The sequence below is a fragment of the Ranitomeya variabilis genome, chromosome 4, assembly GCF_051348905.1.
Source record: "Ranitomeya variabilis isolate aRanVar5 chromosome 4, aRanVar5.hap1, whole genome shotgun sequence".
Taxonomy (NCBI): Eukaryota; Metazoa; Chordata; class Amphibia; order Anura; family Dendrobatidae; genus Ranitomeya; species Ranitomeya variabilis.
The window spans coordinates 350010275-350030042 of NC_135235.1; the positions used below are offsets into that span (position 1 = coordinate 350010275).

At 44.0% G+C, this 19768-nt stretch overlaps 1 protein-coding gene across 1 annotated transcript in view; it reads left to right on the top strand.

The window, feature by feature from the left end:
* The window catches only part of LOC143764756 (uncharacterized), an 84935-nt gene that overhangs the window by 23564 nt on the left and 41603 nt on the right, over positions 1–19768 (top strand). The gene's annotated exons all lie outside the window — the stretch shown is intronic.

Below are 19768 nucleotides of genomic sequence, written 5' to 3' on the forward strand. Positions count from 1 at the left end.
GGTAAAGTGATTGTTTTTGGAGGCGACTTTAGACAATGTCTTCCTGTCATCCCTCATGGGACAAGAACTGATGTTGTAGAGAGCTGTATAAAATATTCACAACACTGGCAACATTTTACTCGCCTGCCACTTATTAACAACATGCGCTCCATTGATCCTCACTACAGCAGTTGGTTGCTTCAACTGGGAAATGGTGAACTATCTAATGAACATAACCTTGGAGATCATGTAATTGAAATTCCTCCAGACATGGTATGCACTGGCTCTTTAATAATTGAAATTTTTGGAGATAATCTTTGTAATGATGTGAATGACACCGAAAGCATAAATACAGCTGCATCTCATGCAATTTTATGTCCAAAAAATGAGGACGTTGAGAAAGTCAATTCCCAAGTCATGGATTTATTGATAGGTGACTATACTGAATATATCAGTGATGATTCCATCGATCCTGATGAAGCTGATGACCTCGATCAATACCCACTTGAGTTTTTGAATTCACTAACACCAACTGGAATGCCTTCACATCGGCTGAAACTTAAAATTGGCACCATTGTCATGTTATTACGTAATCTGAACACGAACAAAGGTCTCTGCAATGGTACGCGGCTCATTGTCACTGCCTTACATGCCAATATCATACTGGCTAAAGTAATTAGTGGGTCAGCAGCAGGAAATGTGGTATTCATTCCACGAATTGATTTGTGTCCATCAGAGACTGGATTACCTTTTAAATTAAGAAGGAGACAATTTCCCATCAAGCCCGCATTTGCAATGACCATACATAAATCTCAAGGCCAGACCCTCCATCGAGTTGGCATTTATCTACCAGAACCTGCTTTTGCCCATGGTCAATTGTATGTTGCTTTTTCCAGGGTGAAGCAATGTTGCAATGTGAGGGTTAAAGTGGTTAATACACCACTTCAAGGACAATTATTGGCTGATAGTACTAAAGTCTTCACACGTAATATTATATACAAAAATATTTTAGTTTAAAGTTACTTTTCTTTTTTTTTCATTATTCAGTTTTTCTAATAACATAGACAGCAATAGGCAAATTCTATGTATAGAGATAAGGAAAAAAAAACAAAAACAAAAAAAAATTAGTGTAGCCATAGACCTATAGATTTTAAGTACTTATGTAGGAAATACGTATATAACATACGTACTCATTAGCATATAGCGTTAATAACTCTAATATCATATTTCTAAATTTATGTAGATATGATAATCAATACATATTTTTATAGGTAAGTAGAACACACATTAAGTACAAGATGTAAGATGTGTATCATCCAAATGCCTGTATTTGGTGATAGGAACCTGTAGTTGAAGCTCCAGCAGTATAGCTGCTGAGAGATTTCATTTTGTTTTTAAAAAGGGTGAGGTTTTTGTGAACAGGTAAGAGACGGGTGGGATGGCTGTTCACACACATCTCTATCTCCAGGTGTGTTCTGTACATAGAAATAGATATATAGATAGGTACATATTTAGATAGATAGGGAAAGAATAGAGATTTTGCTTTCACATCAACATTTTTCTGCTATTTGGAGAATTTATGGTGGAAAAAAGGCTATTTCTGCACTTCCTGCCTAAGGGCTGACCCACGCCACTCTTGCTGTAAGTTGCATGCAATGTATACGGAATTTGTACTTCACTTGCGGCAGGTACGGCACATGTAGTTTCTGCAGTTTTCGCCACAAAATCTCCACTTACCAGTGTTTTTGTTGTGGCTACATTTAATGCAATTGTCGAAGCCGCGTTTGCCGCATTTACTGCAAGTTAACTCCAAGCTTCATCTACATTGCATGGCACTTGCTGAAAGTGTGTTGTAGGTCAGTTCTTTGGTGCCAAGTGTGGAAGTTGTATTGTTTTTAACATTACTTCTGCAAATATCAGAAACATGCAGATGTGAAAGAGGTTTGAGTATTAAGAAATAGGAATCAGTTAGTTAGGACCCATCAGTTCAAAGGCTACCATGACGTGGTTGATGGGCATGCTTATATTAGCCCATTGGTGTACTATGAACGTTGATTTCTTAAATTTTACACTTCTGTAAAAATAAACACACAAAATTTGGATGCACAAAAAGGCTTTTATTTCTGTTGTACTTATTAGAATTATTTAAAATGAAGGCTTAGCTAAGCCCAAGAGATGATTAAAAGCGTTTCATACCAACCCATCAGATGTAAAATTACTGTGAAAATACCTGATGGGCACACAAGTATGCGCCAGTATGGGTACTAAGAGCTTTTCCACATAATAATGAAATATTTTAAAATGTCATAGAACATACCAATATACATAGTTATTGATACATATTATTTATTATTTACATTATTGTTCTTAAGCAAAGAACCGTTGTTGTGGCATTTGCCACAACACGCAAAGTTGTTGTCTGATGTCTTTCATCCCTCCCCTCATAAGCATATTCATGGATCCTGTGTAACTGTACCTTAAATAACAAGAATTGTCAAGAGCTGGTGAGTGCAGCCATTTTTTGTTCTTTCTTACTATTATTTATTAATTGTATTATTCTTACATTTGAATAAATAAAGTATATATGGATTCTAGACTCCCGATTCTTTAGAATCGGGCTGCCATCTAGTATATTATATTTCCTTTTAAAACTATGTGTAAATTATTTAGAACATTTCTCTATGTAAAATCTCATGTTTAAATCGCACTGCATTCGGATGTAGATCGGATGCTAGGTGTGAAAAGTCAGATTGTACTCACATTAAAAAACACATGACACATGCATTACACTCGTCCGACTCTCCTGCATCAAAATCAGACCGATTTTTTTTTAAATCGCTAGTGTTTCTACAGCCTGTGTATGTGAGTCGCCCAGCCAGGGCAGTGGGGTACTCGGTACCGGGTCCAGTCTGCAGGGGGAATGTCATGGTGGCTGCGACCCGGTCCGTGGCCCTGGGGCTCAACGTTAAAGGGGAACGGTCTTTAAAGGTGAAAATGTTTGAGTCTGTCGTGATGCCACCTGTGGTGTTCGGTTAGTAGTGGAACCGACGCTGCATTGAAGGGGTCCCGTGGGGGATGTTGTGGCAGCACGGGTGTTACACTTCCCACAGGTGAAGCGGGGTCCCCAGGGGTCCTATGGTGTGTGGCCAAGATGATAGTATGTGCCGATGAGTAAATGGAGGAGACAAGTTGTATGTCTTTACCTGGTTTACGGCAGATGGTAGGCCACAGTCCAGGGCACCGGCAACAGGTACATTAGAAGTCCAGGCATTCCAGCGACAAGTGGAATCCCCTTGGCAAGTCAGGTTGGGGACCTTCCACTGTGCGCTTGCTGTGTCTGAGGTCCCTGCTGCCACTAAGTGCTCTAAACAAGGTCTTAGCTTTTCCCCTGTCCTGGGACAGGTACCTGTATGGTAGGCAGCTTGAGCCGTCCCTTCTGGGGGTCTCTGCACGGTGACTCCAGGGTGCTGCTGTACCACAGGTGCAAATGGGCACTGTCCGTGTAATCCTATGCCCGCCGGTTTTGCTCTGTCTTAGAGTTTCCACAAAAGCCTCGGGTTCCAGATACCCAGCTACTGCGCACTGACTCTTTGGAGGCCTGCTCGTAGCCTCCTTGAGTCCTGTATATCCTCTCTGCTCCCTTCCTGTCTGTCCTCGCTCACAGACTTTCTGTATGTTCAAACTGAACTCCTCCTCCAAACCAGGATCTTTATCCAGTGAAGCTGCCCTAAAACAGGGGTTCGAGCTCCCCCTCCTGGCCTGGATTTGGAAGGTGTTTTGTGTGTGTGATAACCTGCCAAAGGGAATCTCACTTGTCTCCAGGCATAGCACTACCCTCCCCGAGAGGAAGGCAGCACTACTGTGGTACCCGAACTCCTGGGGTGCCACATATGTAATGGTGGTGTGAGATCAGTGGCCCAAAGTCATTTAATCCCCTAAAAACATCAGTTACTTATTCAATCTGTGAAAATGGTCTGTTTGCCCACTTTGATGCCAATTCTGGTACCCAGAACCCACTTGCACCAGGCTGGAGGGACCTGCGTTTGATGCAGGGCATCACTATCTGTATCTTAAATGTCAGATCAGTGGCCCAAAGTCATTTAACCCCTTAACAACACCAGATACTTATTCATATGGCCAAAATTGACTGTCTTCCCACTTGGTGCCAGTTCTGATGCCCAGAACACTTTTGGGCCAGGTTGGAGAAGACTGATTTTGATGTGGGTCGCCCTGTTCTATATGTCTGCGCTGTGGTATCAGTGGCCCAAAGGCATTTAACCCTTTCTTCAACGCTCTTTGGTACCCACTTTGATGCCCATTTTTGTGCCAGTTTTATTGTTTTTGTGGCTGTTAAGTGTATTCACATCAGAGCACCTCAGTGCATTGTGTTTTATTATTGTGATGCTTATTTTTGTCATTAAACCTATTAAGAACGGAAAAGAAAAAATTGCCGAATAAGAAACCAACTTCAGCTCCGAATAAGAAACCAACTTTAGCCTTGTGCGCTGGCGCTGCTGTGTAATTAGGAAACAGCTTTGTACCGTGTTAGGCTACGTTCACATTCGCGTTGTTGGGCGCAGCGTCGTCGACGCCACGCATAACGCGTACAAAATGCAGCATTTTTTTGACACATGCGTGCAACGCATGCATCGAAAAACGCAGCGTTTTTTGCAAAAAAAAACGCAGCTTTTTTTGACGCATGCGTTGCCCTACAATTATGTCATTCTTTAAACAATTGCTGAAAAAAAGGCCCCAAAAATGTCTAGACACTAGATAAAGACCACCAATGGATAGAAGAGGGTGGGTGTAATAGAATTTGTGTATATATACCCTGGCAGAGATGAATTCCTCCCATTTTGCTTGTGTTTCCAGCATCATGATGGAGCGTCCCATGGAGAGTATCTACATGACCATGGAGTTGGATTTTGCCTTGGCTAATGCTTATGCTATTGCCTTTTACGAACAAAGGAAAAGAGAAAAATGGAGAAGGAGTCATCGGCGCTTTTGGCTACGCCCTATAGTTGAAGTCCGGGAGAGCCGTGGAGCCTACCATTGCTTGTTTGGCGAGCTGAATGACAATCTTGAAAAATATTACGAATTTACCAGGATGTCTCAAGACAGCTTCCGCTATCTGCTGCGTCTTGTGGAAGGAGCCATTACCAGGCAGGACACACAGCTACGGAGAGCAATTTCTGCTGAGGAACGGCTGCTGGTGACTCTACGGTACGTTATCTTGCAATGTGAATGCCTGTCATATGTTCAGCAATGTAATATATATATATATATATATATATATATATATATATATATATATATATATATATATATATATATATATATTTTTTTTTTTTTTAATTTATTTTTTTTTCAATGTACGTAATTAAATTTTTTTATTTTTCTTTTTGGCAGTTTCCTGGCTACCGGTGAGACCTTAAGATCCCTGCATTTTCAATTTAGGATTGGAGTCTCCACACTTTCAGGAATTGTTGCCGACACATGCCGTGGTTTGTGGGACAATCTCCGGGATGAATTTTTACCCCTCCCTACAACTGAATTATGGGAGGCCAACACCAAAAAATTTGACCAAATTTGTTCTTTCCCGAGCTGCATTGGAGCTGTGGATGGGAAGCACATTAGGATTACAAAGCCTGCAAGAACTGGATCTCAGTTCTTTAATTATAAAAAATACTTTTCCACCGTGCTCATGGCAATTGCAGGTGCGGACTGCAGGTTTATTGCCGTGGACATTGGAGCGTTTGGCCGTACAAATGACTCACGGACATTTAAAGAGTCTGATATGGGCCAAAGGTATATGGGAACAATTTTAATTTCCCCCAGCCACAACCTCTTCCCAACACAGAAGGCCTGGCAATGCCATTTGTTGTGGTTGGGGATAAGGCATTTCAAATGTGTGCTAAGCTACTGAAACCCTACTCCAGTCGGGGCTTGGACCACACCAAAAGTGTTTTTAATTCTAGACTGTCCAGGGCCAGAAGAACTGTGGAGTGCGCCTTTGGTATCCTGGTCTCCAAATGGCATATTTTAGGATCCGCCATTAAGGCTTGTGTGGTTCTACACAATTATATTATTGCCAAAGAGAGACTGAACGTGGAACTAGATGAACCCATATCAAACCCATTGCCCGATTACCAACATCATCCTCTGAGGACAACTGTTGAAATTGGGCAGATGAGGGATCGATTTGCTTCCTATTTTGTTTCTGATGTTGGGCGTGTGTCATGGCAAGATGAAATGGTGTAGTGTTTAGGTTTTAATCTTATACTTTATCGTGCTTTTAACTGAAAATAACTTTATTGTGCTTAGAATAAAAGAATATAATGACAATAAAAGACTTTACCACTATTGTGTTCATTAAATGTTAGGTAAAACCAGTTCAAAGGGGCCTAATGTAATGTTCTTTCAATTTTGTAATGTAACTAGATTTTCTACTGTCTTGTGCTTTGAATAAAATTACTTTATTGTGCTTTTACTTTCAAAACCTGCTCCCCTTTTTTTTTTTTTTCAAATGTTGTTGTCAATAAAACAATGTTTAAACTATTCCAATGTCCATTTTCCTACCAACTGGTCAAAGTGTCTAACACCACAAAAAATGTACTCGGGTGATCACCAGTTCCCAAATACACTATGCCAAACCACCCCACTTATGTTCACATGGCCGTGTGTTCTATAGTTGAGCGAACATGATCAGCTCCCTCCTTGTCAAGCTATAACACTTGCCGACTAGTTGCATATGGAACCCGGCTTCGTGGAGCGCGCTGGCTGATCAGCTGTTTTCTGCTGCCGCAGCTGCATGTGCCACGGCTGTGTGACAGGCACTACATATGCATGGCGAGGCCAACAATTAGGCTTGGGTTGTGCATGTGTTGTGCCTGTCACACAGCCACGAAACATGCAGCTGCGGAGGCGGAAAAATGCAGATCAGCCAGCGCACTCCAGGAAGCCAGGTTCCATATGCAAGTAGTCGGCAAGTGTTACAGCTTGCCAAGGAGGGAGACGATCATGTTCACTCAACTCTAGTGAGTTAAAACTATTGAACTCAGGATGCCGAAATACATCCTGAGTCTAATAGTGGCGACACTTGGCCACGTGACCATTGCTACCACCTCACCTGACCCATTACCTTATTGTATGTTTAAAAATATAACATTTTTTTATCCTCTTTGTTTTTTTAACACCTCATAGTTCCATGAGAGACACAAAAAAAACTGCCGATTAAGCAATTGATAAAATAGTGTCTGACATTGGAGATATGATGTGTTAAAAAAAAAAAAAAATTATTTGTGTACGCGGCGCACGGTGTGAGTTGCCAGCAACGAATTTTGACCAATAGAAATACAAATAGTTTGAAACATAACATTTTTTATTTGTGACAAATAACAAAAAAAAAAAAGGTGAAAGATTAAGGGGAAGGGACGTCGGCGATCAATGGCGAATGATAGCTTCCGGTTGGGGAGTGGATAGAGGAGGGTGAGGAATCGTATTCCATAATACTGGATGGAATTTCGGACCAACCAGTTGCCGACAGTGGGGATATTGCCACCTCTGGAGGGGAGGGAGGAGGCACCAACAGTCTACGGGTGCTGGAATGGCTCTGGCTACTCCTGCTCCGCCTTGACCCCGACAGAGAGCTTTGTGTTGGGATTGGAGCAGCCTGAGCTGCCGCTGCTGTACGAGTTTTTTTTTCTTGCGCCTCTCTCCCTCTTGTTCTTCCGTTTGGCGTCATCTTGTGCTGGAGGTCCTGGCAGGAGCAGGACTCGGCGGCTCGGTGCGATGGTGTCGGTGGCGGCGTCCCTCAGCACCCGGACCTCTGTAGAGTTGCTGTGCAGCAGGACTAGGTGTCATGCTAGCCAGCGTTGGTACTACTGGCATCGTAGTCGCTGACTGCATGATCATAGCCTGCTGCAGAGCACTCACATAGGTGTTGTTGCAGGCCTGCATCACCGAAATCTGGAGTTCCGGTGAAAGGTGTTCCACCATGCCCTTAGCAATGGCACTAAAAAAATGTTTTGCCGGCCTCATGAGCTCGGATTCCATTGATTCAAGGCGCCGGTCGATAGTGGCCAGAGCAGTGTCCATCCTATCTCCCAGCATCTTGAAACAATTTTGGAAAACCGTGCCCAAATGAAAATATTCGGGCATTAGCGGCCTGTCCGAGGCCCGCTGACGCTGGCGGGAATACCCGAAAGAAGGAGTGCCTGAGGCCTCGGCCAGGGGAACACCAGGTGGACCGGCTGCCGGTTCTCCAGAATGTGGTGCATGCCTGCTCTCGCTGTGGGATGGCTGTAACGGGTCCGATGGCGATTCATGAAGGACCGCTCCAGATGGACAAACAGGTTCGAGGGTGCTGCTGTGTGTTTTGAGAAAAGATAAGGAAAACATTAGTATACAAAAAATAACATTTCACATTCGCCACCTCCTGTGGAATATAAAAGTAACATTACATCACAAAACACTATGAAATTATCTACCATATAATTGTAAGGGTCACTTCCGTCTGGCAGTCTGTCTGTCCTTCAGTCACGGTTATTCATTCGCTGATTGGTCTCGCCAGCTGCCTGTCATGGCTGCCGCGACCAATCTGCGACGGGCACAGCCCTGAATAAAATGGCCGCTCCTTACTCCCCGCAGTCATTGCCTGTCGCCCGCATACTCCCCTATGTCATCGATAAACACAGGGTTAAGGCCGGCGGTAACGCCCCGCGTTATGCTACGGGTAACGCACTCCGTTATCGCCACTAAACCTTGGTGTCACCAACTTTTTACTATTGACGCTGCCTATGCCACATCAAAGCACGCCGGAGCCGCGGCGTAAAGACCTGAAGAGGACATCATGGAATGAAGATGGGAGGTGCCAGAGCGGACCGGAGACACCCATCCGACCTGACCGCACCAGGACCGCCCCCTGGGTGAGTATAATCTAATGTCTTTTTCTCCTCTTTCAGGTAACATCGGGGGCTTATCTACAGCATTACAGAATGCTGTAGATAAGCCCCTGATGCCAGTGAGCTTACCTCACCAGCCATTTTGGGGGTGACAGGTTCCCTTTAAGGATGGCTTGTTTCACCTGCATGGAGAGCTCCTTTGACCGCATGTTTACTTCACAGCAAAACCTTCCAAAAGCAAGCACCACACCCCAAATCAACTCCAGGCCTTTTATCTGCTTAATTGAGAATGACACAACGAAGGGATTGCCCAAACCTGTCCATAAAATGATGGAAAGAGAAAAGTATGGTGAAGGCGTGGTACAGCTCATGATCCAAAGCATTCCACATAATCTGTAAAACACTGCGGAGGCAGTGGGATGGCTTGGGCATGCATGGCTGCCAGTGGCACTGGGTCACTAGTGTTTATTGATGATGTGACACAGGACAGAAGCAGCCGAATGAATTCTGAGGTATTCAGAGCCATACTGTGTGCTCAGATCCAGTCAAATGCAGCCAAACTGATTGGTCGTCGTTTCATACTACAGATGGGCAATGACCCAAAACATAAAGCTAAAGCAACCCAGGAGTTTATTAAAGCAAAGAAGTGGAATATTCTTGAATGGCCAAGTCAGTCACCTAATCTCAACCCAATTGAGCATGCATTTCACTTGTTAAAGGCTAAACTTCAGACAGAAAGGCCCACAAACAAACAGCAACTGAAAACCATGGCAGTGGTTTTTGATGAAGGCATCAAAAAGGAGGAAACACAGCGTCTGGTGATGTCCATGAGTTCAAGACTTCAGGCAGTCATTGCCAACAAAGGGTTTTCAACCAAGTACTAGAAATGAACATTTTATTTACAATTATTTACATAGTTACATAGTTACATAGTTATTAAGGTTGAAGGAAGACTTTAAGTCCATCTAGTTCAACCCATAGCCTAGCATGCCCTAACATGTTGATCCAGGGGAAGGCAAAAAAAACCCCATGTGGTAAGAGTAAGCTCCATCATGGGGAAAAAAATTCCTTCCCGACCCCACATACGGCAATCAGACTAGTTCCCTGGATCAACACCTTATCAAGGAATCTAATATATATACCCTGTAATATTATACTTTTCCAGAAAGGTATCCAGTCCCCTCTTAAATTGAAGCAATGAGTCACTCATTACAACATCATACGGCAGAGAGTTCCATAGTCTCACTGCTCTTACAGTAAAGAATCCGCGTGTTATTATGCTTAAACCTTTTTTCCTCCAGACGTAGAGGATGCCCCCTTGTCCCTGTCACCGGTCTATGATTAAAAAGATCAGCAGAAAGGTCTTTGTACTGTCCCCTCATATATTTATACATTAACATAAGATCACCCCTTAGTCTTCGTTTTTCCAAACTAAATAGCCCCAAGTGTAATAACCTATCTTGGTATGGCAGACCCCCCAGTCCTCTAATAACCTTGGTTGCTCTTCTCTGCACCCGCTCCAGTTCAGCTATGTCTTTCTTATACACCGGAGACCAGAACTGTGCACAGTATTCTAAGTGTGGTCGCACTAGTGACTTGTATAGAGGTAAAATTATGTTCTCCTCATGAGCATCTATGCCTCTTTTAATGCATCCCATTATTTTATTTGCCTTTGTAGCAGCTGCCTGACACTGGCCACTGAATATGAGTTTGTCATCCACCCACACACCCAGGTCTTTTTCATTGACGGTTTTGCCCAGAGTTTTAGAATTAAGCACATAGTTATGCATCTTATTACTTCTACCCAAGTGCATGACCTTACATTTATCCCCATTAAAGCTCATTTGCCATTTATCAGCCCAAGCTTCTAGTTTACATAAGTCAGCCTGTAATATAAAATTGTCCTCCCCTGTATTGATTACCCTGCAGAGTTTAGTGTCATCTGCAAATATTGAAATTCTACTCTGAATGCCCCCTACAAGGTCATTAATAAATATGTTAAAAAGAAGAGGGCCCAATACTGACCCCTGTGGTACCCCACTACTAACCGTGACCCAGTCCGAGTGTGCTCCATTAATAACCACCCTTTGTTTCCTATCCCTGAGCCAACTCTCAACCCACTTGCACATATTTTCCCCTATCCCCATTATTCTCATTTTATGTATCAACCTTTTGTGTGGCACCGTATCAAAAGCTTTTGAAAAGTCCATATACACTACATCTACTGGGTTCCCTTGGTCCAGACCGGAACTTACCTCTTCATAGAAGCTGATCAAATTAGTCTGACATGATCGGTCCCTAGTAAACCCGTGCTGATACTGGGTCATGAGGTTATTCCTCTTCAGATACTCCAGTATAGCATCCCTTAGAATGCCCTCCAGGATTTTACCCACAGTAGAGGTTAAACTTACTGGCCTATAATTTCCGAGTTCAGTTTTTGTCCCCTTTTTGAATATTGGCACCACATTTGCTTTAATATGTCCAATTACTTTTGGTCCCTTTAAAAACAGGGTGGCACATGTTAAGGAGCTGAAACTCCTAAATCCTTCATCCAATTTTAATGTGGATACCCTCAAATGAAAGCTGAAAGTCTGAACTTCAACTGCATCTGAATTGTTTTGTTTAAAATTCATTGTGGTAATGTCTAGAACCAAAAATAGAAAAATGTTGTCTCTGTACAAATATATATGGACTTAACTGTAGTAATTCTAGCAAACCTCTCGTAGTAATGTGCCCTATCCTGATCCCCATCTTGTCATAATGTTCCCCATACTGGTCCCCATCTTGTATTAATTCCCCATTATGGCCCTCACCTTTGAGTAATTTCCCCATCTTGGTCTTCATATTGTAGAAATGTTCCCCATCCTGGTCTTGTAGTAATGCCCCATCCCGGTCCCCTTTTTGTACAAATGCTACTAATATTATGTTCCCATCCAGGTTCCCTTATTGTAGATATGGCCCCATCCAGGTCCCTATATTGTAGATATGTCCCCATTTTATAGTTATGTTCCCATCGAGGTCTTCATATTGTAGATATGTCCCCATATTGTAGATATGTCCCCATCCAGGTCGTCATACTGTAGATATGTCCCCATCCAGGTCGCCATATTGTAGATATGTCCCCATCCAGGTCGCCATATTGTAGATATGTCCCCATCCAGGTCCCCATATTGTAGATATGTCCCCATATTTAGATTTGTCCCCATATTGTAGATATGTCCCCATCCAGGTCCCCATATTGTAGATATGTCCCATCCAGGTCGCCATATTGTAGATATGTCCCCATATTATAGATATGTCCCCATCTAGGTCTCCATATTTAGATTTTTCCCCATATTGTAGATATGTCCCCATCCAGGTCCCCATATTGTAGATATGTCCCCATCCAGGTCCCCATATTGTAGATATGTCCCCATATTGTAGATATGGCCCCATATTGTAGATATGTCCCCATCCAAGTCGGAATATTGTAAATATGACCCCATCCAGGTCCCCATATTGTAGATATGTCCCCATCCAGGACCATGTGTCTCCATCCTGCCCCGTGATCCTGTACCATGTGACATGGGGCAGGATACAGATACATCGTGCAGGATCATGGGTAGGATGGGGACAGATAGGTCAGGATGGAGACAGTTTGGGCAGAAACAAGGGTCAAGATGGTGACAGATGGGGCAGGATAGTGACAGATTGGGCAGGAACATGGGTCAAATGGTGACAGATGGGGCAGGATCATTGGGCAGGATGGAGACAGGTGGGGCAGGATCATGGGGCAGGATGGAGACAGGTGGTGCAGGATCATGGGCCACAATGGAGACAGGTGGTGCAGGAATGTTGTTCCGAGATTCTACTCCCTGTAGGCCCGGAACAAAAATTGCCACGGGGCTCCTTTCGGATCCTGCAGGGAGGTGGCTTGCAAGAGCCTGCTGAGTGCAGGCGCCGGCAAGCCTCCTGCACTGCCTGTCAGATCGCTGATCTGACACAGTGCTTTGCAAAGTCATGTGCCCCCCGGGACAAAGTTAAAAATTAAAATATATATATATATATATATATATTAGTGTGTGTGTGTGTATATATATATATATATATATATATATATATATATATGTGAAAAAAAAAAACCTAAATATAGAAAAAATATTGTTCCAATAAATACATTTCTTTAAATAAAACAAAAATAAATAAAAGTACACCTTTAGTATCGCCGCGTCTGTAACGTCCCGACCTATTAAACTGTCCCACTAGTTAACCCCTTCAGTGAACACCGTAAAGGAAAAAAAAAAAAAAAGGCAAAAAACAACGCTTTATTATCTTACCACCGAACAATAAGTGGAATAACACGCGGTCAAAAAGACAGATATAAACAAACATGGTACCGCTGAAAACATCATCTTGTCCCGCATAAAACGAGCTGCCACACAGCGTCAGCAAAAAAATAAAAAAGTTATAGTCCTCAGAATAATGCGATGCAAAAATTATTTTTTTCTATAAAATAGTTTTTATCGTATAAAAGCGCCAAAACATTAAAAAATGATATAAATGAGGTATCACTGTAATCGTACTGACCCGCAGAATAAAACTGCCTTATCAATGTTACCACACGTGGAACGGTATAAATGCCCCCCCCAAAAAAAAAGAAATTAATGAATAGCTTATTTTTGGTCATTCTGCCTCACAAAAATCGGAATAGAAAGCAATAAAAAAAAGTCACGTGCCCAAAAATGGTGCCAATAAAAACGTCAACTTGTCCCGCAAAAAACAAGACCTCACATGACTCTGTGGACCAAAATAAAGAGAAATTATAGCTCTCAAAATGTGGAGACGCAAAAACTATTTTTTTGCAATAAAAAGTGTCTTTTAGCATGTGACAGCTGCCAATCATAAAAATCCGCTAAAACAAAACGCTATAAATAGTAAATCAAACCCACCTTCATCACCCCCTTAGTTAGGGAAAAATAATAAAATAAAAAAAATGTATTTCCATTTTTTCCCAATAGGGTTAGGGCTACAGTTAGGGTTGGGGCTAAAGTTAGGGTTGGGGCTAAAGTTAGTCCCAACCCTAACTGTAGCCTTAACACTAACTGTAGCCCTAACCCTATTGGGAAAAAATAGGGTTAGGTTAGGGTTTGGATTACAGGTTAGGTTAGGGTTTGGATTACATTTACGGTTGGGATTAGGGTTAAGGGTGTGTCAGGGATATGGTTGGGATTAGGGTTAGGGGTGTGTCAGGGATATGGTTGGGATTAGGGTTAGGGGTGTGTCAGGGTTATGGTTGGGATTAGGGTTAGGGGTGTGTTGGAGTTAGGGGTGTGGTTATGGTTGGGATTAGGGTTAGAGATGTGTTGGGGTTAGGGGTGTGGTTGGGATTAGGGTTAGGGGCGTGTTGGGGTTAGGGGTGTGGTTAGTATTGGGATTAGGGCTGGGGGGTGTTTGGGTTATGGTTTCAGTTAGAATTGGGAGGTTTCCACTGTTTAGGCACATCAGGGGCTCTCCAAACGTGACATGGCGTCCGATCTCAATTCCAGCCAATTCTGTGTTGAAAAAGTTTAACAGTGCTCTCCCGTGCGCCAAAACGGGTTAACCCCAACATGTGGGGTATTGGCGTACTCAGGACACATTTGACAACAATTTTTGGGGTCCAATTTCTCGTTACCCTTGGGAAAATAAAAATTTGGGGGCTAAAAAATCATTTTTGTTGGAAAAATTTTTTTTTTTATTTTCACGACACTCTGCGTTATAAACTGTAGTGAGACGCTTGGGAGTTCAAAGTTCTCACAACACATCTAGATAAGTTCCGTGGGGGGTCGAGTTTCCAATATATGGTCACTTGTGGGGGGTTTCTACTGTTTAGGTACATCAGGGGCTCTGCAAACGCAATGTGCCGCCTGCAGACCAATCCATCTGAGGCCGACGTCACACTGGCGTCTTTTACGGACGTATGAGAGGCACAGAAAATACGGATTGCACACGGTACCATAATTCTCTATGGCCCTGCTCCTATCTGCCATATTTTACTGATCCGTATTATACGGTCTTGTACGGGCGTAGAAAATCGCAGCATGCTGCGTTTGTCAGCGTATTGCGCAAAAAATCCGCCAATGAAAGTCTATGGGGGCGAGAAAATTACGGATTGCACAAGGACCATGCGTGTGACATGCGAGAAATACGCAGCGGTGTTCTCTAGAAAAGCCGGCGATTCAGTGCGGTGTACAGTAAAATCACACTGATAGAATAGAATAGGTAGAATAAAGAATAAATGTGTACACATAGAATAGGTAGGTATGTATGTATATATATATATATATATATATATACACTCACCGGCCACTTTATTAGGTACACCATGCTAGTAACGGGTTGGACCCTCTTTTGCCTTCAGAACTGCCTCAATTCTTCATGGCATAGATTCAACAAGGTGCTGGAAGCATTCCTCAGAGATTTTGGTCCATATTGACATGATGGCATCACACAGTTGCCGCAGATTTGTCGGCTGCACATCCCAAAGATGCTCCATACAAGGCAGGATGGATCCATGCTTTCATGTTGTTTACGCCAAATTCTGACCCTACCATCCGAATGTCGCAGCAGAAATCGAGACTCATCAGACCAAGCAACGTTTTTCCAATCTTCTACTGTCCAATTTCGATGAGCTTGTACAAATTGTAGCCTCAGTTTCCTGTTCTTAGCTGAAAGGAGTGGTACCCGGTGTGGTCTTCTGCTGCTGTAGCCCATCTGCCTCAAAGTTCGACGCACTGTGCGTTCAGAGATGCTCTTAGGCCTACCTTGGTTGTAACGGGTGGCGATTTGAGTCACTGTTGCCTTTCTATCAGCTCGAACCAGTCTGCCCATTCTCCTCTGACCTCTGGCATCAACAAGGCATTTCCGCCCACAGAACCGCCGCTCACTGGATTTTTTTTCTTTTTCGGACCATTCTCTGTAAACCCTAGAGATGGTTGTGCGTGAAAATCCCAGTAGATCAGCAGTTTCTGAAATACTCAGACCAGCCCTTCTGGCACCAACAACCATGCCACGTTCAAAGGCACTCAAATCACCTTTCTTCCCCATACTGATGCTTGGTTTGAACTGCAGGAGATTGTCTTGACCATGTCTACATGCCTAAATGCACTGAGTTGCCGCCATGTGATTGGCTGATTAGAAATTAAGTGTTAACAAGCAGTTGGACAGGTGTACCTAATAAAGTGGCCGGTGAGTGTATATACACACATATATATACACTGTGTTCCAAATTATTATGCAAATTGGATTTAAGTGTGATAAAGATTTCATTGTTTTGTTTTTCAAATAAACTCGTGGATGGTATTGTGTCTCAGGGCTCAATGGATCACTGAAATCAATCTTAAACACATGGGATAATTAGTTTTCCAGGTGATTCTAATTAAAGGAAAACTACTTAAAAATGATGTTCCACATTATTAAGCAGGTCACAGTTTTCAAGTAACATGGGAAAGAAAAAGGATATCTCTGCTGCTGAAAAGCATCAAATAGTGCAATGCCTTGGTGAAGGGATGAAAACATTAGAAATTTCCCGAAAACTTAAGCGTGATCATCGTACTGTTAAGAGATTTGTGGCTGTATCTGAGCACAGATGTGTTTGTGCTGATAAAGGCATAATGAGGAAGATTTCTGCCAGGCAAGTTCATCGGATTAAGAGAGCAACTGCTAAAAAGCCATTACAAAGTAGCAAACAGATATTTGAAGCTGCTGGTGCCTCTGGAGTCCCTCGAACCTCAAGGTGTAGGCTCCTTCAAAGGCTTGCTGTGGTGCATAAACCAACTATTCTGCCACCCCTAAACAGTGTTCACAAGCAGAAATGGTTGCATTGGGCCCACACATACATGAAGACTAATTTCCAAACATTCTTGTTTACTGATAAGTGTTGAGCAACCCTGCATGGTCCAGATGGATGGAGTAGTGGATGGTTGGTGTATGGCACCATGTCCCAACAAGGCTGCAACAACAGCAAGGAGGTGGAGGAGTCATGTTTTGGGCCGTAATCATGGAGAAACAGCTGGTAGGGCCCTTTAAGGTTCCTGAAGGTGTGAAAATGACCTCTGCAAAGTATATAGAGTTTCCGACTGACAACTTTCCTCCATGGTATAAAAAGCAGAAATGTGCCTTCAGGAGCAAAATCATCTTCATGCATGACAATGCACCATCTCATGCTGCAAAGAATCCCTCTGAGTCATTGGCTGCTATGGGCATAAAAGGAGATAAACTCATGGTGTGGCCACCATCTTCCCCTGACCTCAACCGTACAGAGAACCTTTGGAGTATCATCAAGCAAAAGATCTATGAGGGTGGGAGGCAGTTCACATCAAAACAGCAGCTCTGGGAGGCTATTCTGACTTCATGCAAAGAAATACAAGCAGAAACTCAATGGATGCAGGAATTGTGAAGGTGATATCAAAGAAGGGTCCTATGGTAACATGTAACTTGGCCTGTTAGGATGTTTTGGAGTGAAATAGCTTTTTGTTCAGTGAATGTGACCTCCTAATGCTGCAAATTCCACAAATGAGCATTATCAGTTCTTTAAAACATATCAAATGTTTAGAAATTCTACTGTGCCTAATAATTTGGAACAGTGCATTTTAAGTTTTTATTCATTTTGGAGATTATACTGTTATCGTTGGGAGGTTTATTCAATAAAATTCGATGTATACTCTAACGGGTGATTACTTTTATTACACTGACTGTCATTTGCACCAACCATTTAGGAAAATCAGAGAAAAATGTAATTTGCATAATAGTTTGGAACATAGTGTATATATATATACATGTCAGTGATATATATATATACACATATACATATAATGTAACGGTGGGAGCGTCACTCTATCCGAAGCCTTTATAGACTGCACAAGCGCGACGCACCTGCGCAGTCTGGACCAGAGTGACGCAGCCGAACTTACTTATCCCCACACACACACACACACACCCCCTGCGTATCCCGCCTAATATACCGGCCATGGGGGCTCCGTGCTCTGCAGCTCCAGTCAGGGTAGCTGTAGAGCCCAGCGGAGCTCCAGGACCTTCGATGATGTCACCACCAGCATGTGACCAGTGACGCAAGTTGGCGGAGTCAGCCCTCGCTGTGCTGGCTGCAGGGGTGCTGTATCTATTATAGCCAGCACTGCACTCAGGCAGTAAGTACAGCCGCCCGCACTCAGCACAGCCGCCCGCACTCAGCACAGCCACGCACAGCCGCCCACACTCAGCACAGCCACGCACAGCCGCCCGCACTCAGCACAGCCACGCACAGCCGCCCGCACTCAGCACCGCCACGCACAGCCGCCTGCACTCAGCACAGCCACGCACAGCCGCCCGCACTCAGCACAGCCGCCCGCACTCAGCACAGCCACGCACAGCCGCCCGCACTCAGCACAGCCACGCACAGCTGCCCGCACTCAGCACAGCCACGCACAGCTGCCCGCACTCAGCACAGCCACGCACAGCCGCCCGCACTCAGCACAGCCACGCACAGCCGCCCGCACTCAGCACAGCCACGCACAGCCGCCCGCACACAGCACAGCCGCCCGCACTCAGCACAGCCACGCACAGCCGCCCGCACTCAGCACAGCCACGCACAGCCGCCCGCACTCAGCACAGCCACGCACAGCCGCCCGCACTTAGCACAGCCACGCACAGCCGCCCGCACTCAGCACAGCCACGCACAGCCGCCCGCACTCAGCACAGCCACGCACAGCCGCCCACACTCAGCACAGCCGCCCGCACTCAGCACAGCCACGCACAGCTGCCCGCACTCAGCACAGCCGCCCGCACTCAGCACAGCCGCCCGCACTCAGCACAGCCGCCTGCACTCAGCACAGCCGCCCGCACTCAGCACAGCCGCCCACACTCAGCACAGCCACACTTGGGCAGTAGAGCCGGAGAGAGAAAGATGGGAGCAACATATGGCAGAATGGAAACAGGAACAGGCAGAATGGAAGCAGCACATTACAACAGAATGGGAACACAGGATGGGAGCAGCACATGACAGAATGGTTGCGCAGGATGGGAGCACCACATGACAGAATGGGGGCGCAGGATGGGAACAGCACATGACAGAATGGGGGCGCAGGATGGGAGCAGCACATGACAGAATGGGGGTGCAGGATGGAGCAGCATATGACAGGATGGGGGAGCAAGATGGGAGCAGCACATACCAGGATGGAGACCATATACCAATATAAATGCTCGCCACCCGGGCGTAGAACGGGTTCAATAGCTAGTATGTATATGTATATATATGTATGTATATATATATATATATATATATATATATATATATATAATTCAGCGCAAGATAGCATAAAAGCCGGTAATTCAATTGCCGGCTTTTGCTCTCTCCTTCACAAATCCGACAGGATATGAGACATGGTTTACATACAGTAAACCATCTCATATCCCTTTTTTATTACATATTCCTCTTTACTAATGTAACAAGTGTCTGTTACTTTTCAGAAAAGTTCCCAGTCTCGAGTTCATATGAGTTCATCCAGCAGAGGGCCCATCACCGCGACTCGAGGTAACTATAGGACATTCCCCTGCATTCCATTCATTCACCCAATTTTACACACAGGAGCACAGCTGCATTAGCAGAGCTCCTGGGTGTAAAATGATTTAACCCCTTCGGATGGATTTACAGCGTGGGACATGACTGATCGACGGAAGGTATGGAATATTGTTGTTTGTTTTGTTTAACTTTATTTCAGATGACAAGGGTCTTCAGGTGGATTGAGAGTATAATAAAATATTAAAACACCCTGTCTTTTTTTCATTAAAATACTTTTTAATAATGTGCGTGTGTGTGTTTTATTAACCATTTCATAGTATTGAATTAATAATGGATAGGTGTCATAATTGAC